The sequence below is a fragment of the Petaurus breviceps genome, unplaced genomic scaffold (assembly GCF_028583685.1).
Source record: "Petaurus breviceps papuanus isolate PSGF00001 unplaced genomic scaffold, PetGlider_PUasm1.0 77, whole genome shotgun sequence".
Classification (NCBI taxonomy): Eukaryota; Metazoa; Chordata; class Mammalia; order Diprotodontia; family Petauridae; genus Petaurus; species Petaurus breviceps.
Window position 1 is genome coordinate 11,102,546 of NW_027186492.1, and position 23,065 is coordinate 11,125,610.

Here is a 23,065-nt window from a genome sequence, read left to right on the forward strand (position 1 = left end):
TTCCCATTTGGGTTTTCTTAAATGTATTCTGTTAAAAAAAAAAATGCGTTCTCTGGATTTAATGTTCTTTATCATGAACACCTGTGGTTGACCCTGACCTTATGTTGCTGAGTGTCTCTAGGTTTGAGGCATGAGGGTGCAGTGGAAGCCACTTAGGAGAGAGGGACCTTTCCTGGCACAGTACTGGGAATTCAACCTACTGTCGGAGAGATGTGCTCATTAGCTTGGGGCATAACCATGAACCATTTCATAACTACCTGTCCAAATTCAGTCACTCTGAATTCCTCCCATCTTAGAGAAATCTACTTCATTGATGTGAATTAAGGTTTCCTTTATATTCCTAATGCTCAGCACATAGTAAATGCCTAATAAATGCTTGTTGACTGACTGAAGAGAACTGAGAACTAAGGGTGAGAAATTGAACAGTATTTTTAATGAACCTGAACTTCTCCCTGAAAATTAAAATAAAAACAACAACACCACAGTATTCTGCTGATATTATATAATTTGAGTCATGAGATAGCATGCTTTCTCAAGTTGCAAAATGAAGCATATGTTTATTGCAAGACTTTTATTATTGTATCTATTTTCTAAGGGGGGTGGGTGGGAGAGATGAGTTAAGGCTAGGATCCCCCCCATGGGGTCATCAAAGAATTTTTTTTAATAAACAGAAATAAGAACAGATGGGATCACAGATAAGGAGACCAGTTTTGAAAGTTATATGTTGAATTTTATACTTAGGAAGAAAAGCATAAAATCTGTAGATTCAAGTGTAGCTCTCCTATTCTATTCCACTACATATTTGGAAATGTGCATTTCATTTGGTGTTTTAGTCTAGAATAAAAAAAATTCTGAAAAAGTGGTTAAAGTTTAAGGTCATTCACAAGACAATAGAGAGGTACATGGTGGATGCCAGCATACTGCAACATAGGCCATTGAGAGTTGTAAGGAAAAGGAGTAAAAAGGAAATCATCAGAGAGATGTGTGACAGGGGGGAAATGATGGGTCACTTCATTTGATGTAACCATGTGATGTCCAAAGACTTAGAGAAATGACCCCCAGCATTTTGAGTTGATTCCCTTGGAGGGTTTATGGTAGACAGGTCTCATGGTAAAGCCAAGTATCCAAGAACTGTGTATCTAAGTATCCAAGAATTTATGGGAGAGGTAGCACATGATGCCATAGCTCTATGAGATATGGGTAGAGGAGTTACCTAAAAAGTACTTTCAAATTTAGTAATATTTTAGTTGATATCTATACTTAAGATTAAAAATTTTTAAAGATTAATATCAGTTCTCATTCATAGAGCACTTTAAGAAATGAAAAATGTTTTTCTTACAGCAACCCTATAAATACAGTATAAATAATATTTTCCTTAAAGATCAATAAGAAAAATCAAAAAGTAATTACAAAAGCAATTACTCTGCCCAAGGCACTGTGCTAGGTATTAGGGTTCCAAAGACTAAAAAATAAAATGCAAACCCTCAAGGAGCTGCAGTCCAACTGGGGAGATAACATTGGGGCATTTTATTGTTCAGTTGTGTCCCCATTTGGGGTTTTCTTGGCAAAGATACTAGAATGATTTGCCATTTCCTTCTCCTGTTCATTTTACAGATGAGACAGAGTCAATCAGAGTTAAGTGACTTTCCCAGGATCACACAGCTAGTAAGTGTCTGAGGCTAGATCTGAACTCAGATAGATGAGTCTTGCTGATTTCAGGCCTGACATTCAAGCCACCATGCCACCTAGCTGCACTGAGATAGCTGGGTAGTGGAAAAAACAACTGTTTCTCTAGGCAGAAGATCTCAGTTCAAATCCTATCTGGGACCTCTGGGACCTTGAGGAGTCCTTTAATGTACTTGGGTATCAGTTTCCTCATCTATTAAATGAAGGGGTCAGGCTATGAGATCCCTTTCAATATTAGATCTGTGAACTAATAAGTACTAATACAAAATAATTGTCATGTATTTGAGAGAGGGGTGGGTGGGAGGAGATTCTAGCAGCTGGATAGAAAGAGAAAAGACACACACCTGGACTATTACAAATAGCCTGTTGGAGGGTCTCCCTGCCACGAGCCCTGACTTGTGCCAGCCTAATCTCTACTCAGCTGTTGGTGCTATTCCTAAAATGCAGGTCTGACTGTGTTCCCTTCCCCCTTCTGTCTCTCAGTAAATGCCAGTGATTCCCTATTTACTCCAAAATAAAAATCCTCTGGCATTCAAAGCCCTTCATAATGTGCCCGAAGCAGTCCCCTCAGTCTTTCCAATCTTTTTACATCTTCCTTCCTTCCACAGACACTGAGATGAAATGATATGGCTTCCTTTTTATTCTTCTCACAGGACACACTTTTGACTCAGACTGAATATTTTCACTGACTATCCCCCCATGCCTGGAACTTAGTCTCCTCGTCTTCACCTAGTCTCTTAAAAGTCACAGCTAAAATACAACCTTCCACAAGAAACCTTTCCCAGTCCTCTGTAGTCTTAGTGCCTTCCCTCTGAGAGGACCGCAGTTATTGTTGTAAGCTTCTTGTTTGTACGTAGCTCTTCTGCGTGTGTATCCTCTGCTCTACTGTGAGCGTGAGATCAGGGACTTTATTTTTATTTTTGGTATCTCCAGCCCTTAGTGCAGAGGCACACAGTAGGTGTTTAATAAATACTACTCATCTCCCTGACCCATGTAAGAAGTGGCATTTGTATTTGAAGGAAGCTGGAGATTCCAAGTCATGGAAGTGAATAAGGAATGAATGCATTCCAGACATGGGAGACATTCAGCATAGAGGCACGAAGACAGGAGATTTATTGTTGTTGAGTAGTGTCTCACTCTTTGTGAACAACCCATTTGGGGTTTTCTTGGAAAAGATGCTGGAGTAGTCTGCCATTTCCTTCCTCAGCTTATTTTACAGATGAAGAAACTTAGCCAAACAAGGTTAAGTGACTTGGCAAGGGTTACATGGCCAGTAAGTGTCTGAGGCCAGATTTGAACTCATGAAGATAGGTGTTCTGATCCTAAGTCCAGTGCTCTGCCTACCCACTTGTGCCAGGAGACACAATGTCATATATGACAAACACAAGAAGGACACAGGCTATGCGAAGGGAAATAATATATAATAATTCTCCAAAGATTAGAATCAGGTTGTGAAAGGCTTTAAATGTGAAACAGGAGTTTATATATTTGATTCTAGAAGGAAAAGAGAATCTTCAGTAAACACTGAAGTATACTGAGCTGGGAAACCGTATGGGCAGCCCTGGCTTTCAGTTTCACACTGGTGGTCTTGAAGGATAGATTGTAAAAAGGGACCTGATTCGGAGAGACCAGTGAGGATGTTGCTACAGAGGAAACTGAGTCTTGGAAAGGTGACTATTCTCAGTGCTACAGTAGTAAAGATGAAAGTGAGATCTTTCAACCTATGGTTCTTTTATCTATAGTTTCCATATGTTATATTTTATTTGGGAGCCCTAAAATTGCATCCATAGAGCCAGTTCATTTCTATTTTTGTTTGTAAAGACAGTAGCCAATTGCCTTCCTCCATTTTTATTTGTATTTCATAAAATTTTCTGAAAGAATAGCTTTTATACTCTGAACTGTATCGTGGTCCTCTATATGGATCCCTATTACCCAAGCATTTATCAGATTTTATAGAAATAACAATATACCTAGACTAGTGCTAGCCAGTCTATATAGCTATTCTTTTAGAATTAAAATTGTGTTACATGCGTGTGTGCATGCAGTCAGTAAGCCTTAATTAAGCACCAGGCATCACACTAAGCACTTGAGATGCTAAGAAAGGTAAATGATTATCTCTGTTCTAAAAGAGTCCACAGTCCAATCGGGGAGACAACATGCAAACAACTATGTACAAACAAGATATATTCAGGACAAATTGAAAATAATCAACTGAGGGAAGTTGCTAGCATTAAGGGAGATCAGGAAAGAGTCCCCTTTTTGTAGAAAATGGGAATTTAATTGGAACTTGGAAGGAATCCAAAGAAGCCAGAAGGCAGAGAAGAGGAGGAAGAATGTTCTAGGCATGGGAAAAGACCAAGAAAATGCCCAGTTTTTGGAAATGGAACTTATTGTGTGAGGAACAGTAAGGAAGGCCATGGGATCGATATATACATGGAGGGGAATAAAGTGTACCAAGAATGCAAAGACAGGAGAGGGCCAGGTTGTGAAGGGCTTTGAATACTAATTGAGGTTATATTTGATCCTAGAAGTGATAAGAGAGCCACTGGATTTGACCAAATGGGTGGAGTGGGTGTGGTAACATGGCCAGACTATGCAAACTTTAAAAAGCTATTATATAAATGTTAGCTATTGTTACAATGGGTACAGCAAGAGAAATCTTGCATTTAGTGACATATCATTTTCTTTGAATGGATATAAATTTTAGCTCTTTTTAAAGTTTATTTATTTTTAGTTTTCAGCATTCACTTCCATAAGTTTTAAATTTCCTTCTCCTCCCTCTTGTCCTCCCATCCCAAGATGGCATGCAATCTGATATAGGCTCTCTGTATACATTCCTCTTAAACATATTTTCACATCAGTCATATTGTAGAAAAGAATGAGAATGAATGGGAGGAACCATGAGAAAGAGAAAACCCAAAATTTTAGCTCTTTTAAATCAAGACAGTCATGGCCATTCTCTGGGATATGTTTTTAAAATGAATCAAAGACAATGCCTAGATGGCCTAAGTATAATACTGGGAACCCTGAAATATTAAGATGACAAGAAAATGTTGGCCAAGAGGTTGTGTGGATACTCTATGGAGATTTATGCATGGAAGATAGACATATAATATCTTGTTTTTTTATCACTTGCACTTGAGTCCTGGGTCCATCATCACCTGGGTTTGAGTCCTTTCTCTGACTTATTGATGGTGCGATTCTGGGGAAGTCCCATAACAAGATAAGCTGCTGGACCAGCCTGAATCTTCTCTGGTGGAGGGAGTTTCCTAATTAGGAGATCCCTATCCCAGTGAAATCATAGATCTCTATTTAGGATGGATGGAGGGGAGGGGATCTTGTAGTCCAACACTCTCATTTCACAGATGAGGAAACTGAAGCCAGTTAGATGGAATAATTTCTCCAAAGTCACAGAGCTACTCAGTGGAAGAGAGTCAGGTCCAGAAACTACGTCTCTTACCTCTTAGCTCAATCCTCTTCCAGCTACACTATGCATGTCGCTTTCCTATTTATGTTACCAAACAAAATCAATTTTCAAATAAAATAGATTATAAAGGAAAGATGCAACAGCTAGGTGTCTCAATGGATAAAACACTGGACCTGGAGTCAGAAAGACCTGAGTTCAAATGTGTCCTTAGACCCTTACCTAGACAAATAACTTAACCTCTGTCTGCCTCAGTTTCATCATCTGCAAAATGAGAGTAATAATAGCATGAACTTCCTGTGATTGTTTTGAAGATCTCCAAATGAAATTGCTTTGCAAACTTTAAAGTGCTATTATATAAATGTTAGCTATTGTTACAATGGGTACAGCAAGAGAAATCTTGCATTTAGTGACACGTCATTTTCTTTAAATGGATATAAAGTTTAGCTCTTTTTAAATATTATTTATTTTGAGTTTTCAGCATTCACTTCCATAAGTTTAAATTTTTCTTCTCCTCCCTCCTGTCCTCCCTTCCCAAGATGGCATGCAATCTGATATAGGCTTTCTGTATACATTCCTCTTAAACATATTTTCACATTAGTCATATCATAGAGAAGAATGAGAACGAATGGGAGGAACCATGAGAAAGAAAAAAAAACACAAAATTTTAGCTCTTTTAAATCAAGACAGTCGTGGTCATTCTCTGGGATATGTTTTAAAATGAATCAAAGGCGATGGCTAGATGGCCTAAGTATGATACTGGGAACCCTGAAATATTAAGATGACGAGGAAATGTAGGCCAAGAGATTGTGTGGGTGCTCCGTGGATGTTTTATGCATGGATAAATATTTCACAGGACAAGAAGATGTCATGGAGTTGTGATCTGCTTTGGTGGATACAAATAAAATACACCCATATCAATGAAATTATGTTTGGTATAGTAAAAAGATGGCTGGAATTAACCTGGGTTCAGATTCTGCCTCTGATGCTTTTGTGGTCTTAGGCAAGTCACAACCTCCCTGGCCTTCAGTTTCCTCATCTATTAAATGAGGAAGTTAGATTAGATAGCTTTGGAAGTTCTTTCCAGAATGAAATTTGTAATTCCATGCTCTTTCTAAAGCAAAATTTTTCCTCTGTCTTCTATACTTTTTAAATACTAGATTCAATATTGAATGGATAAGTTATGTTGTCTGTCTTTATTCAGATTTAACACATGGTGATCTATGAAAAATAAATAAGTTCTTTGAATATGAAAATCCACAGGTATGACTTGAGCAGACAAGAAAAGATTGTCAGCTGCAAGAAATGACAGAACCAGTGGGGGGTGGGAGAAGAAGGCATTATGGACATGCCATGACCATAGTATTCCACATTGGTTTTAATACTATTTCTGCCACTGCTAACATATGGTATAAACTCAGGTTATTCCTTCCGTTCTTAACTTCCACCAGTGAATGGGTGAAAAAGCCTTTATTAAGCCCTATAATGTTATGTATGTGAAAAGAGGGATGCTCTTGCATGCCCTACCTCTCCTACAGGACAAAATGAATAGATGAAGGAGCTTGTTTCTTTTTTTAAAATCAGTACCATGCAAATGCAAGTTATTGTTTATAGAATAATTATAGTCAAATAGTAGAACTTTTCTTTCTTGGCATATGTTATTATAAAGTGTGGGCTGCCTCTGTAAGATTTTTGTATCCACACAGGTTGTCTAAATGTATAGATAAGTGGCCAGAGGGGAGACATTGATAAACATTTCTGAAATCTTACTCACTCTTCTCCAAGTGAGATTTTGATTCTTACCTTGAGGGAAGAATAAGGGCCTCAAGGCTGGCCACTGTGTTCTTAAGTCTTTGAGAGGAATACTGGGCTAACAGCCCCCTCACCCCTACCCCAGATAGTACTGGTCAGAACAAAAACACTTTCCCAATCACTCTTAAATGAGGAAGGATACACCCACTGACTTGACCTGTCCTACCGCATGCTGGTTACACAAAAGACCATCATAAATAGTGAACAGTGAGAAAGCCCATTTAGTAAAGCAAATCACAAGCTGAAATCAGAAAAAGTTATACAGATTAACATATTCAAAGTGAATATGCTCTTTGAATGGGACCAAGATAAAGTTTCACTCAACCGAGAGAGAGACTCCCGGGCTCACGTAAGTGGAAATTTCCAAAGGTCTCTAGGGAGGGAAGTGGGAAATCAAAGACATATTGAATAGCAAGCTTTCTCTATATGTCTGGAAGAGTCCTCTTTTTCCTCTTTGGAATCAGTCCTGAAGAGAGTCTGGAACCATCTATGTCCTCTCTTTCAAAGAAATAAAGAATGTCTCTTTTCCCTAAAGCTTTCTTGCCAGCTACACTCTCATGTTGTCATGCAGGAGTTGCATTAACATTCTCTCCACTAATTAGGAGAGTCTCATTCAAAATTCTTCAGTGTTGGATGGAAACCTGGGTTTCATTACCACCAGATCCTTTTGTGAACAGACAGCTGTATTAGAAGAACTTTAGTTTCAAGGTATTTTTATCCTTTTGCTCACATATGAAAGAACTGGAATTCAATTTAATAGAACTCTAGGTGTTTTATATCAATTTTGGGGTTTTACTATCATATCAAGATATTTTAATTTTATAGAACTGTCTACCCTTAAGAACAAAAAGAAGTGCAGAACTTTTTAAAAGTAAATAAAACATTAATTAGGTTATTTTCTTTTTGGAGAGTTACAGCTCTCACAGTGCTGAGGTTGTCAGAGGAAAGACTTTACAAATTTGGGCAGATTGTATCAAACTAAAGAGATTTCATGAATTGTCCCAGCAACACACTATATATCCTTTTTGGGGGAGTCACTTTCAGTTTTATTTCTGTATTTTGTTTTTATATTACTTAAATTTATAGATTACTGATACATCAAGAGAGGTCTTTTGTGACAAGTGAAACAAGTAAAACTAATAATACAGTGACAACGTCTAAAACAGCGCACAATATTTCATATCTGTAGCACCCCTTACCTGCTTTTTTTTTAAATGAACAGAAATCAATTTTCTCTCTTTCATACCCCTAAACCATTAAAGCAAAGAAGAAAAAATAAAATTTCTTGAACTATATGTAATTAAAGAAAACAAATTCCTCCAGTGACTGCACAAAAATATGTATCTCATTCCACCCCCTAAATCCATCACCTCATTGTAATGGATAGCTTGTTTTATCACTGGCTTTCTGGATTCATGATTGGTAGTTGTATTTATCATAATTCCCATAAGTTTCAAAGTTATTTGTTTTTACAATGTTGTTGCCATCGTGTAAATTGTTCTCCTGGTTCTACATCATTTATAAAAATCCTCAAAATTGTTCATTTTTGTAATTTTGATATTATGGTGTAAATTCTTTTTCTGGTTCTACTCATTTCTCAGTTCATAAATATCATCAGTTCATAAAAGTCATCTAAGGTTTTTAAAATTTCCTATAATATTTAATATTCATATGCCATAGCTTATTCATCCATTCCTCATTTGTTGGATAATCTCTTAATTTCCAGATTTTTGCACTCACAAAAATAGCTTCTATAGATATTCTTATACATAAAGGACCATTTTGTTTGATCTCTTTTGGATATAGGCCAATGGTATAGATGAAGCAAAAGGTACACATTTCTTAGTAAATTGTGTGCATAATTCCAAATTGCTTTCCAGAATGCTAATACCTATTCACAAGTCTACCAGTTGTGTACAATGTTCTTGTTTTTCCATTGCTCCACTAACATTTATCATTTTTATTTTTCATCATTTTTGACACTCTGATGGGTTTAAGGTAGAATTTCAGAACTGCTTTAATTTACAATTCTCTACTTAGTAGTGATTTGGAGCATTTTAATGGGTCTAAGTAGTCTGGGTTTCTTCTGAGAGCTGTATATATATATACCATTTATCAATTGGGGAATGTATCTTTTTCTTACAAATTTGAATAAGTTCCTCCTATAGCTTGACAATAAGACCTTTATAAGAGAAATTTGCTGCAAAGATTTTCCCCCATTTAATAGTCTTCCTTTTAATTGTACTTTTACTAGATTTGTTTGTGCAAAAAACTTTCTAATCTTATGTACTCAAAATTACCTATTTTATCTTCCATGATATTCTACTACTCTTTTTGTTATATGCTTTTCTCCTATTTATATATCTGATTAGTATTTTCCCCATATTTTTCTAATTTGTTTTTGTTTCTAATTTGTTTATTGTATGATTTTTTAAAATATCTAAGTCATGGATCTTTTGGAGCTTATCCCTATGTAAGGTGTGATGTATCCTTATGTGAGGTGTGAGGCGCTGATCTAAACTAATCTCTTCCATATTTATAGTGTTTTTTTGTCAAATAATTGGTATTTTTCCTGGTAGTTGGAGTCTTTATGTAAAATTTCCCACATATTAGTCATGTTGTGAGAGAAAATACAGGCAAAACAAAATGAAAAAATATGGAAAGTGAAAATAGTATGCTTTTGATCTGCATTCATACTCCATTATTTCTTTCTCTGGGTGTCGATAGCATTTTTCATCTTGAGTCCGTATTTCTGAGAATAACTCATTCACAGTCATTCATCATACTTATTGCTCTTACTGTGAACAGTGTTCTCCTGGTTCTGCTCACTTTACTTTGCATCAGGTTGTGTGAGTCTTTTTAGGTTTTTATGAAATCATCCTGCTTGTCATTTTTAATAACATAATAGTATTCCAACCATGTACCATAATTTCTTGAGTCACTCTCCAATTGATGGGTATCTCCTCAATTTCCAATTGTTTGCCACCACAAAAAGAACTGCCAAAAATATTTTTATACATGTATGTCCTTTTCCCCTTTTTATGATCTCTTTTGGGATACAGATCTCTTTTGGGATACAGATCTCTTAGTGGTATTGCTGGATCAAAAGGTATGCACAGTTCCATAATGATCCTTTGGCCATAGTTGCAAAATTTTCTCCAGAATGGTTGGATCAGTTCGCAGCTTCACCAATAGTACATTAATGTCTGAATTATCTCACATCTCCAACATTTATCATTTTCCTTTTCTGTCATATTAGCCAATCTGATAGGTGTGAGGTCGTACCTCATAGTTATTTTAATTTGCATTTCTCTAATCAATAATGATTTAGAGAAGCTTTTCATATGATTATAGATAACTTTGTTTTCTTCTTCTGAAACCCACATGTTCATATCCATTTATCAATTGGGGAATGGCTTGTATTCTTAAAAGTTTGACTCAGTTCTCTATATATTTGTGAAATGAAACCTTTATCAGAGATACTTGCTAAAAAAGAACTGTTTCTCAGTTTTCTGAATTCCTTCTAATCTTTATTGAAATGGTTTTATTTGGGCAAACCCTTTTTAATTTTATATAATAAAAATTAACCATTTTACATCTTATAAGGCTGTCTATACCTTGTTTGGTCATAAATTCTTCCTTTCTCCACCGATCTAACAGGTATACTATTCCTTGCCCTCCTGATTTGTTTATGTATCACCCTTTATGTCTAAGTCATGTACCCTTTCTAGTTTTTTTCAGCAATTTTTGTCAAATAGTGAGTTCTTCCAAAAGCTTCAATCTTTGTGTGTATCAATTACTAGATTATTATGGTCATTTACTGCTATGTATTGTGTACCTGATCTATTCTTTACCCAGCACCCTGTTTCTTAGCCAGTACCGGATTGTTTTGATGATTACTGCCTTGTGAATATATTATGAAATCTGGAACTGCTTAGCTGAGCCTATCCATGAGTCACTAATATTTCTCTAGTTGTTTAGATCTGTCTTTATTTGTGTAAAAAGTATTTTTGTAATTGTGTTTATATAGTTCCTGAGCTTATCTTGGCAGGTAGACTTCCAATTATTTCCTAAAGTTCTTTTCTTTTAACTTTTTTTTGGAAAGTGTTTTATTTTTTTCCAATTACAAGTAGAGCTTTCAATATTTATTTCTTCTAAGATTCTGAGTTCCAATTTTTTTCTCCCTCTTCCCCATACCCTTCTCCAAGATGCAACCTGATACAGGTTATACATGTCTGTAGTTATTTTAAATGGAATTTGTATTTCTAGCTCTTTTTGCTGGACTTGGTTGGTAATATATAGAAATACTGATGATTTATGTGGCTTTATTTTATATTCTGCAACTTTGCTAAAGTTGTTCATTGTTTCATTTACTTTTTTAGTTGATTTTCTAAGAATACATCATATTATCTGCAGAGTGGTAGTTTTGTTTTCTCATTGACTAATGGATGTCCTTACTTTATCACTGATCTTATTGGGAAGGGTTTAAGTTTATTGCCTTTACAGATAATGCTTTCTGAAAATTTTAGATAGATTTGTGTTTTTGTTGTTGTTTAGTTCTTTCAGTTGTGTCTGACTCTTTGTGACCCCATTTAGGGTTTTCTTGGCTAAGATACTGAAGTGGTTTGCCATTTCCTTTTCTAGCTCATTTTACAGATTAAGAAACTGAGGAAAACAGAGGTTAAGTGATTTGCCCAGGGTCACAGAGTTAGTATGTGTCTGAGACTGGACTTGAACTCAGGTATTCCTGATTCTAGGCCTAGTGCTTTATTTACTGTACCGCCCAAATGCACTTTAGGTAGATACTACTGCTTATTTTAAGAAAAGCCATATTTATTTCCTTTGTTTTCTAGTGTTTTAAATAGGAATGAGTGCTGTGTTTTGTCAAAAGCCTTTTCTGTATCTATTGAAATAATCATATTATTTTTATTATTTATTTATTATATATTATTATTATTTATTAGTGATATGATCAATTATGCTGATAGTTTTCCTATTATTGAACTGGCCTTGCCTTCCTGGTATAAAATATCACTCCATCATGATGTATGATCTTTGTAATATATTTCTGCAATCTCTTTGCTAACATATTGTTTTAAAAATTTTTTGCATCACTATTTATTAGCGAAATTGATCAATAGTTTTCTTTCTCTGTTTTTGATCTTCCTGGTTTAGGTATCAGCACCATTATTTATGTTATAAAAAGAATTTGGTAGGACTGACTCCTTTGCTTATTTTTATAAATAGTTGATATATTTATTATTAGAATTAATAATTCTATAAATGTTTTGTAGAATTCTTTTGTGGATCCATCTGGTCCTGGGGATTTTTTTTTAGGGAGCTTATTTATGGTTTGTTCAATTTCTTTTTCTAAAACAGTTATTTAAGTTTCATCTTTTCTTATTTTGAGTAATTTATATTTTTGTAAATATTTATCCATTTCATTTATATTGTAAGATTTATTGGCATGTGATTGGGCAAAATAGATCCTAATAATTGCTTTAATTTCATCTTCATTGTTGATAAATTTACCCTTTTCATTTTTGGTTTTCTTTTTTTAAATCAAATTAACAAGTGGCTTATCTGTTTTGCTTTTGTTGATTTTTTGTTTGTTTTTTTAAAACCAGCTCCTTTTATTTAGTAGTTCCATGGTTTTCTTACTTTCAATTTCATAAATGTCTCCTTTGATTTTTTTAGGATTACCAATTTGATGTTTAGTTGACAATTTTAAATTTGTTCTGTTTCTAGTTATTTTTTAATTGCATGCCCAATTCTTTGATGTGTTCTTTCTCTCTTTTATTGGTATAAGTGTTTAGAGATATAAAATTTCCATTAAGTACTATTTTGGCTGTATCCCACAAATTTTCTCATTGTTGTTAATCTCTTTAATGAAACTATTGATTATATATATGATTTGTTCTTTGGCTCACTTGTTCTTTAGGATTAGATTATTTTGTTTCTAATTAACTTTCAATCTATGTTTCTATGGTTCTTGAGTGGATGTAATTTTTATTGCATTGTCTGAAAAAATCTGCATTTAATATTTCTCCTTTTATTGCAGTTGGTTGTGAGATTGTTATACCCTAATACATGGTTAATTTTTATAGAAGTGTCAATGTACAACTTAGGAAATACTCCATCCTATTCCCATTCAATTTTCTCCAGAGGTCTGTCATATCTAACTTTTCTAAAATTCTATCCATCTTCTGTACTTCTTTCTTGTTTGTTTTATGGTTAGATTTATCCAGTTCTGAAAGGGAAAAGTTGAGGTTCCCCACTAATACAGTTTTACCATACTGTTTCCTCCTCTAACTCATTTAACTTTTCCTTTAAAAGTTTGGATACTATGCCATTTGTTGCATATATATTTAATATTGCTATTACTTCATTGTCTATAGTACCTTTTAGAAAAATGTAGTTTCCTTGCTTCTCTTTTAAGTAGATGTATTTTTGCTTTTGTTTTGTCTGAAACGATGATTGCTAACCTTGCTGTGTGTGTGTGTTTTTTACCATTTTTGCCAATTCTTTTTTTTAAGGTGTTGTTTTCTTCACTATTTTTTGTGCCTCTTTTACCATAATTTTCTTGCATCATTCTCATTTCTTTTCCTGACTTTTCCTCTACCTCTCTTATTTGATTTTTAAAATCTTTTTGAGGTCTTCTATGAATTCTTGTTGGGCTTCTGTCTGATTCATATTTCGTTTTCCTTTGAGGCTTTGCTGGCAACTGTTTTGACTTAGTTGGCTTTTTCTGATTTTGTGCCTTGGTCGTCCATGTCACCATAGTAACTCTTTATGGTCTTTCGGGTTGTTGTTATTGTTTTCTCATTTTTCTAGCCTATTTCTTGCCTTCTAACTTTATGTCAAAAATTGGGGTCTGCTCACCTTTGGGTAGAGAGGGCACTGTCCCAAACATCAAGTTTTTCATGCTGCTATTTTCAGAGCTAGTTCTAGGGATCTGTAAGTTTTCAGTGCTTCCAAAGTAATTTATCTGATCTAAGGAGAGGTGTGGTCATTGTTCGCCTTGCCCACGATCTAGTCTTTCAAAGGACCTTGTTCCTTTGTAGCATCAAATACTAGTGCTCCTCTCAGCCCTAGAACTATGACCAGGTACCCTGCTCTCCTGCAGCTTCAAGCTCTAATGCTTCTCTCTGCCTTGGAACAAAGACCAGGGCTCCCACTCTCTTCTGAATGACCATTCTCTTCTCTCTCTTGGAACTGTGATCAGGGCCCCTATTCCCCTGCAACCAAAAGCATTAGTGCTCCTTTTCACCCTGGAATTGCCAACTGGAACAGCATATGGACAATGCTGAATATGACAATCTGAACCCAGTACCCAGCATAGTGTCCCCTGTAATCTCTTTCTGACTAGTTGTATGCCACACTTACTGTCTCTGGGCTGAGAGGCCCTGAAGCTGCTGCTGCTGCTGCTGTTGAAGCTGCCTTCAAAGCCTGCTGCTGGCATTGCTACAACGGGCTCTCAGCTGACCATTGCCCTGGTGTGACAAACCTTTCCTGCTGACTTTCTAAGTTGTCTTGGGCTGGAAAATCATCCCACCCTGACCTTTTTTTGGCTCTGCTGCTTCTGTATGAGCTGGGCAGCCTTATAGTTTCTCTGCTTTTATGGATAGCACAATGAGAAATATGGCTGCTTCCTCAAAAGTCATTTACCGGAATTAGAAGCCTGTCATATGCTTTCCCCTAAAATTCATCTTACAGCATTGTATGACTTATATGGACCTACTGGGCCTCTAGTTAGCAAAGTTCTCCTGCCTGACTTCCAAAGAATGGGATAGTTATTTGAACTCTGAAGTGTTTAACACAGTGGAAATTTGACACTCCCCCACCCCCATTCAGTGATTTTTATAAATAGTGATGCTGATGAGAAGGGAATGAACATAACTGTTTCAGCATGTGGCCACCAATCATCTGATCTCATTTTAGATAATGGGAAAGAGTTATTCTGTGCTTTATTTTACTTGTCTTATTTCTAAATGTTGCATACACATGTACACAAAAACATGGAACCACCAAAATTGTATAATCTTGTTCTTGATTTCATTGAGCTTCTCTTATGAGGACAGTGGTGTGGACTCAAGTCCTGCCACTGATAACAGGCTAGCTTGTTTAATATTTCAGTGCCTTAGTCAATTCTGTAGAAGTATAAGTTATTGACTACTTGTCTAAATTGGTAAATGGGAGATTCTGCATGGGAATTTCCTTTCAATGATGAAATTATAGGCCTAGACAAAATCATACATCCTGTTCCTCCCCAAAAGAAAAGAAAACAAAAACTAAATGATAGAATTATGTCCCATATCTGTTACTCTTCGAATACTCCATTTATTTGCTCTCTTCTTCCATGTTGAATTTAAATTAGTTAATTCTTATTTGGAAAGGCCTCCCCATTATCCACCCCCCAACACACACATTCTAAATGTTTTTATATCACTCTTCTCTTCTCCTGTTTTTTAACTACTGTTGTAACTCCCATTGTCCTACTTGGCCAACCTTCCTACAGCACACTGATTTTTCTTCCTTTTCAAGTTCCACTGGCACCTCCTTCCTTGCAGTCCCACATTCTTAGAATAATCATGTAACACTCTCTCCTTCTATTCACCCTTTAAAATACTCCTCAAATCAGTCCATCTCAGAAAGGAAAACCTTCCCTTTCTAATCCCAGATCTTCAACTCAGTCCATATGGAGTATTAAAAAAAAAATAAAAAGCCATCAAAAGAGAAAGATATTTAGTTCATACCTTTCACTTTAAAATGTCATAGGATGAACTATCTCATTTTCATTTTCTTTAGAACACCTTTTAGATAGTCAAAAATTTTTTAAAAATCAACAATCTGTGGAAAAAAAAACAGTGTTCTAAGTCACTAAGGGTTTGTATATGTGTGTGTTCATGTATGCGTGTGTGAGTGTGTGTGTGTGTGTGTGTGTGTGTGTGTGTGTGTGTGTGTGTGTGTACTGCCATCTGGCTTCTGAACTATGTTTAGTCATATGTAGATTCAGAGATCATAAATATTCCAGGAGGAGATGTATGGCCAACTCTTGATGATCTGGGGCAATCTGCAACAGAGATAGCATGGATAATTGAAACCCACAAATAATGTCCAAATCTCGTTTTAGTCAAGGGTGTTAACCTTTTCCCCTATTGAACTTTTTACCAGAGCTGCTGACAAGTACTGAAACTGATGACATTGCAAGAATGAATGTGGGATCAGACACTATTGAAAATATTTCTTTAATGGAATTGTTTAGGAATATCAAAGAGCATTCTGGGTCTGACTATACCAGATGGAATTAGGACATTGGTCTAGTGCCCAGTGGGGTAATATGTTCTTTGTACATCATTAGGAAGTGGCCAAAGGAGAAATAAAGATCTGTCATTTTTGCAAAATACGCTTCATTCTCCTTTTGCCAATTGGTATTCTTTTGCTACGTGTAATAAGACTTTAGTATATTCTTGAAATATTCCTTAATTTTCAGAATGCTACATAGGACACTTCCAGGATTTTCTTCCCTCCTTTCCTTCTTCCTTCCCATTCTCTTTTGCCTTCTTTCTCCTCTCTGTCTCTTTTCTTCTCTTTTTCACTGTCCTCCCCCTTTCTTCTCCCTCTTTCTCTTTCATTCTTCTGTTCCTCAACAACATTTACTGAATGCTTAATAGAATGGTGGCATATTACATGACAGAAAGAGCAGAGACCTTGAAGTTAGTGGGCCTGGGTTTAAACCTTGCTTTTCACCTATTCCCTGTTTAACCTTGGGCAAGTCATTTAACCTGTACGGCTCTCAGTTTCCTCATCTGCAAACCAATGTGCTTAGATTAAATGGTTTCTAATGCCCCTTCCAGCTCTAATCTATGATTCTATAATGTGGGCAAGGCACTGTGCTAATAACTGGGCTCTCGGTTATTTCCAATGTACTGGATTCCTTTTTTATTACCCACAATGGGGCTCATCAGCAAAGGCTTTTTACTAGGGTAAAAAAAAAAGTGTTACATTTGTCATTTCTGAACAGTATTACTTCCATCAACCTTGAATTACAGGAAAAAAATCTCCTATACTTAGCCATTGTTTGCATCATCATCATCATTATTCCAGTCTTTCCAAAAGGGACTGAGAGTGCTTAGTTTAATGCCAGCTGTGATTTGCATGCTCATAGATGGGTTGAAGTTTCAGAAATTAAATGTCGGGATGTAAAATTTTCTTGAAGGAAGAAAGTATGATTGCATCGAACTTTCCAAGTACAATCAAAGTCTAAAGGAAATATAATTATTATTGTCGGTTTATCACCTCAAACATGTTGTTGTAAATGTCATTATATCAGATGAGTTTGGTAACAGGTTTTCCATTTTGCACTTTATTTGACAAGGTGATTCATTGTTTAGAGCCGTTTAAGATGTCAGTCCTTCTGGAAGGAATCGAGGCTGAGCTGATGTGCATAAGAACATTCCTCCATCAAAGTATATGATTAAAGAAGGTTATTCTCCTGAAATATTGTTTTCCAACTTGCTTTGAATAAGAGTGGCTTTTTATCGAGATACCATTTATCACAGTTCACTACATCTGGGAAACTGCATGTCTGCTAGAGTTGCTCTGTGGGGCACTTGCTGCAGCTACAGTTCTGTTCATGGAGCCCATCTTGGATAAGTTTGTGTTCTGATAGACTGACTCTCCACTCTCTTCCCCATAGGACATTAGATCCTAGTGAGCAGGGACTATTTCATTTTTGTTTTTATACCCCCAGAACCTAGCATAAGGTTATGAAAGTAGATAATAAATACTTGTTGAGTTAGATAGCATTGAATTGTGTCCTTAGAGGATTTCCAGTGATTGATGCCATCTATCCAACAAATAAATCTAATATTTCTCTATTAAAGTCTAACGTAGATGCTTCATTATAGAATTGACTCTGAGTTCTCTAAGACTATTGGCAATAGAGCATGAGTTTTGATATGTTACCACCAAGCTTAAAGTGCTTCAAGTGGATGGATTGTAGAGGCAGCATGGTACATTAGAAAGTGTGTTATATTTGGAGGCAAGAGGAACTTGGTTCCAAGCCCAGTTCTGCAATTTACTATTTGTAGGACCTTGAACAACACGCTTTACCTTGCTGACCCTTGGTTTCCTCACCTGTGCAATGACAGATGAGCATTGAAATTACCCTCCCTAAATCTATGACCTTATGATTGTGTGTCTGTCATGTGAGGACCAACCTTGCTAAATTTGGATAGGCTTATCAGCAAAGGGCTAAGTATCAATTGATAATCTTTTTTGTGGACACAATTCAGTAAGAACTACAAATTCAATTCAGTTCAACTAGCATTTATTAGATGCTGACCATAGGCAGGGCAGTATGTGAGGTGCTAGATATCCAAAGAAAGGAAGTAGGAACTTGAAAAAATCTTATCTTTGCCAAGAGGAATGAATTGAAAGAGTACTGTGTCAGAGCTAGAAAACTTACCTCAAGGTTGGTGATGCCCAAAATATACTCTCTGCTTGGCTGTCATAGTTCTGAAATTCACTTATTAGAAACTCTTTCCTTTGGGTTCAGCATTGCCTTCACAAGGCTCTTCTTTTAAAGTGCTGTCTCTGAAGAGGGAATGCATTCAATCTTTTATCCCTGAATGTGAATGAGTCTGTTATATAATTTCCTCTCTGAGATGACTTGCTGCAAAAGGAGAGGTTGGGGCTGCTGGAGTCAAACTTCATTGATTTAGGGGTGGCTAGGTGGCACAGTGAATAGAGCACTGTCCCTGGAGTCAGGAGGACCTGAGTTCAAATTCGGCCTCAGACACTTAATACTTACAAGCCATGTGACATTGGGCAAGTTACTTAACACTGATTGCCCTACTTTTCCCCCTCCAAAAAGCAAAAAGAACCCCAAAACCAAATCACTTCATTGATATCAAATTTTGGCCTGTGGTTATCTTTCATATCTTGATCTCTAAAAGTATTGGGATAGATAATTTACCTTGTTCAGGTGCAGTGTAGGGATAGGCAGTGACTTTCTGGAGTCTTATCCACCCTAAAGACTGGTGGGGATGTCTCCCTATTTATCCTCTTAAGTCCCCTCTGATTCTTTATATTCTCGCTGTTGTGAATTTTATTCTTGGGGGGTGGGTGGTTTCCCTAGGAGGAGCAGCATAGACTGCTTGATCTTTAGTGATGTTGGGTCACCTGGGAGTAAGAGGAAATGTAGATTCTATAAAGGTTGGGAGCCAGAAATTAAGAGTTCACATCCTCGCCTATTGAATCCTCACTGTGTTATTCTTGCCTTTGGTGTAGAAAAGGAATAACCACATCATCAGTAGCTGTAAAGTGCCAAGTAAAGATCAAACATGCCAGGGATGATGATAAAAGTGGCAGAAAGGAGTGGGTATCTATACATGTAGGTGAACATACTGCTGGTACTGATACAGGCTAATTTTTCGTCTTTATTATTGTACCTTACATGGGTCCTAAACACCAACAATGAAAATGGAAGGGTGAGCATCAGTGCTTACATGCCTGCCTGGAGTGGGGTCTGGAATAGCTTCTCAGTATGGAATCTTAGCCTAAGCCCCCAGGTGCTACTCTGAACTTGAGTTATGCCTTCCAGCTCTCTTGCTTTTATGTGTAATCTTAAGCTGCATCCCTAGCCCTCTCTGTGCATGTATCTAGATTAGATGCACTCTCTTCTTCCCAATGCTACTTTGGTTCTTCTCAGCTCAATCTAGGGTTTAAAATATAAAATCATTAATATATAATATTTCACAAATTTATTATACTTGGCTCATATTGCCTCCATCCCATTAAGATTCTTATCTCCTTTTGAATTACATGTGACCCAAAGTAAAACACACTGGTATTATAGCTTAAAAATACATTTACTTGATGAGATTGGAATTTTGAAAGATGCAACATTAACACTCTAAGCAGCTGGGTGACACTCTAGTAAAAGGTCTTTTAATTTCCACTCCCAGAAACTCTAAATTGCCAAGAGAACAGTCGTATCAGGGGGTCATGTATAGAGGACAGTAATTATAGTCAAATGTAGGGGAAAAGGGGTGATCTTACCCTATGGGGAGTGAAATCCTTGTTCTAAATTCCATTAAGACAGCCACTGTCACCTACCAGTTACCAGTTAAACTCTGGGGGGTGGCTAGGTGGCGCAGTGAAAAGAGCACCAGCCCTGGAGTCAGGAGGACCTGAGTTCAAATCTGGCCTCAGACACTTAACACACTTACTAGCCGTATGACTTTGGGCAAGTCACTTAACCCCAATTGCCCTCCAAAAAAAAAAAAAAGCAGATAAACTCTTGAATAAGAAGGCCATCAGTGAACCTCCTCACTGATTCCAGCATTCCCTTCATAACTGAGGGCATCTGGAACTCAGTCTAAAAACTCACCAACTGTAGCATATCACTGAGACATTTTCCTTTTGTCCTCCTCTTATTGAGCATCCTGTCCAGGCAGCCATGGGGCTGGTATTGGCAGGAGTTGGAGATATGCCAACTCAGAATTCCTGATAACTAGGAGAGACAAATAGAGTTTGTCATAACTTTCAAAGGTCCCACTAGAGCTTTATGAACTGTTTTAAGTGTCTGGCCCATACCTTTGCAACAGCCAAATTCTTTGACCTTTTCTATTCCTTCTATTCATCAAGAAAAATGGATCAGAAAAATACTTGTTGCATCTTGCTGCAATTGAAATAATCAACAAGGTTTGGTCTTGCCCTATGGGACCCCATAAAGCACAGAGGGGTGACGATCGGTGTCAGAAGAGAGGAGTAGTCCTAACAATGAAATTACGAATATTTTGATATGACAAAGGACCTTTGCTTGAAGTAGAAGTTTCAGGATTCATGATTATCCTATACTAAGGGGCTTTTTAAACTTTTTCCAATGCAACCCCTCTTCATGCTTGGGCAGTGTTCTTAAGTATTGTATGCCCTGAGGGCATGCATAGTACAAAGTGCACATGCTTTGTGTTCAGAACCAAGGCTGGAGTGAAGTTGCATAATACAACACAGGGAAGCATTGCCAGCAACTCTTCAGATTCATTACCAATAAAATAACATGTTTAGTAGTAATAATAATGAGAAGAATGATGATGGTGATGGTGGTGGTGGTGATGATGATAATGATATTGCTGATAATCAGCAATAGTGATGAGTAATAGATAGAGGACCAACTTAGGAGAAATGAAAATGGATTTAAATCTCACTCTTGCATATACTAGTGGTGTGATCATGAGAAGGTTACTTGATTTTTCAGTGCCCCTAGAGGATTCTTTAAGACTATGTGTTACAAATCAGTTGCTGAATTGGTAAAAGGAATTTCATAAGGAGATAAAGTCACAAGACTGGACAAAAAAGAAAGAAAAACAAAAAAGAAAAAAAATTAAAAGATATACATACATATGTATATATATATACACACATACATCTTTCCATATATATATTTATATATAGAACTTTAAGGTTTCCTATGTACTTTGTATATTAAAGGTCAACTAGTACAGTCCCTTTATTTTACAGGGTGGGAAACTGAAGTTCAGAGAGATTAAGTGACTTGTCTAGGGCCACACAATTAGAAATTTTAAAGCATTCTTCTGTTGTGCTATTTGGAAATTAAATGAACAGAAACAACTAAATATCTTTTAAGTTTTATTTTGTTTGAAATATGCTGATCAAAGTTTGCAACTAATGTATTATATGCTTCAGGTAGAGTTGAATTCTTTTCTAGTGAGAAATGTAGTTTGTAAAATTTAAAAATATAAAATATCAGAAACCATAAAGTAGTTGTGTGTAAATATGACTATAGAGCCAGATTGGGTACATTGCAATAGAGACAAATTAGCAGTGTTTTTTTAGGAGCTCATGATAAATATTTTCTTGGTGGATGATGGGGAAGACATATAAATGGAAGGTAATAGGAATATGGTCTCTTTTTTCCTGCCAATTCCAAAAGTGGAAATTTAAAACAGGGTCTGCAAGCAGAAACATTGTTTTTCCTTAAAAGAAAAAAAAAGCATCTTATGGATATTCAGAGAGAAGTAATTTTGGTACTTACTGGATGGTAGCACAACAGCTGTTCTAGCTCACATGTCTAGTCTCACTAAGAGAAATTTCTGATCTGGGGTGTCCTGAACTGGGTCCGCGAAAATTATTTCTTGCTCCTTTATGACGAAGATTTGAAAAGAATTTTCTCAATCAAATAAGAGACTGAACAGCTCAGGATGTAGCCAGGTACTTTTAAAGATAGTCAACCTAAGTTTAAAGGTATTTATGAGCTGGATAGATGCAAATGCTGTTGTCTTGAGTCATAAAAGAACTGAATTACTGTCTGATCCTGTGGCCTGATGGCCACATAGTACCAGTAGATGATAGCAGTGAAGAACAGTAAAGGATAAAGAGAGAGCAGCAGAAGGAATGCCTTTGCCAATAATGGCACAGCAGAGTGTGTATCTCAGCAGATGTTATCTTAGAGAGACAAACAAAGAGAATGTATGAACAGATTCAGGTTCTACGTGGGTCTCCTCATGCACATCAGCTGCTTTCTATGTATAGCTAATAAAACTCCAGACCTGAAGGGTCAGTAAGACCTAAGTTCAAACTCATATATGATGACCCTATAGACTGTGTGCAAGTCATATGGCCTTTCTGAGTGTTAGCCTTATTATTTGTCATACTAGAGTAATAATATCTCACAGGATTATTGTGAGGGTCAAATCAGATCACGTACATAAAACACTTGGTAAACCTTAAAGTGCTATATAAGTATCAGTTATTCTATAAGGATGAACAATACTATAAGAAGGAATTGAAGGATCTCAAAGAATAAAGATGAAAAGAACCTAAAATGCTGGAATATAACAACACATTTTCATCCCTTCTTTCAGGCTGAGATATAAGAGAGAAAAAGAGGGAAGTGAATAGTCAACTGGTGCTTCAAAGTATACTACAATTTAGGGCATTTTTGGTTTGGGGCATAAGAATTATGACTCTTTGGATAAGAATGGAATGCATCTCAGGAGACCTGGAAGGAATGAGTTTCCTGAAGACTTAGTGATATGATCAAGAGAGCTTTGTGCTGAAGTGGAAGATGATGAAGAAAAAGCCCCAGATACAAGCAAATAAATATACATATTGGTG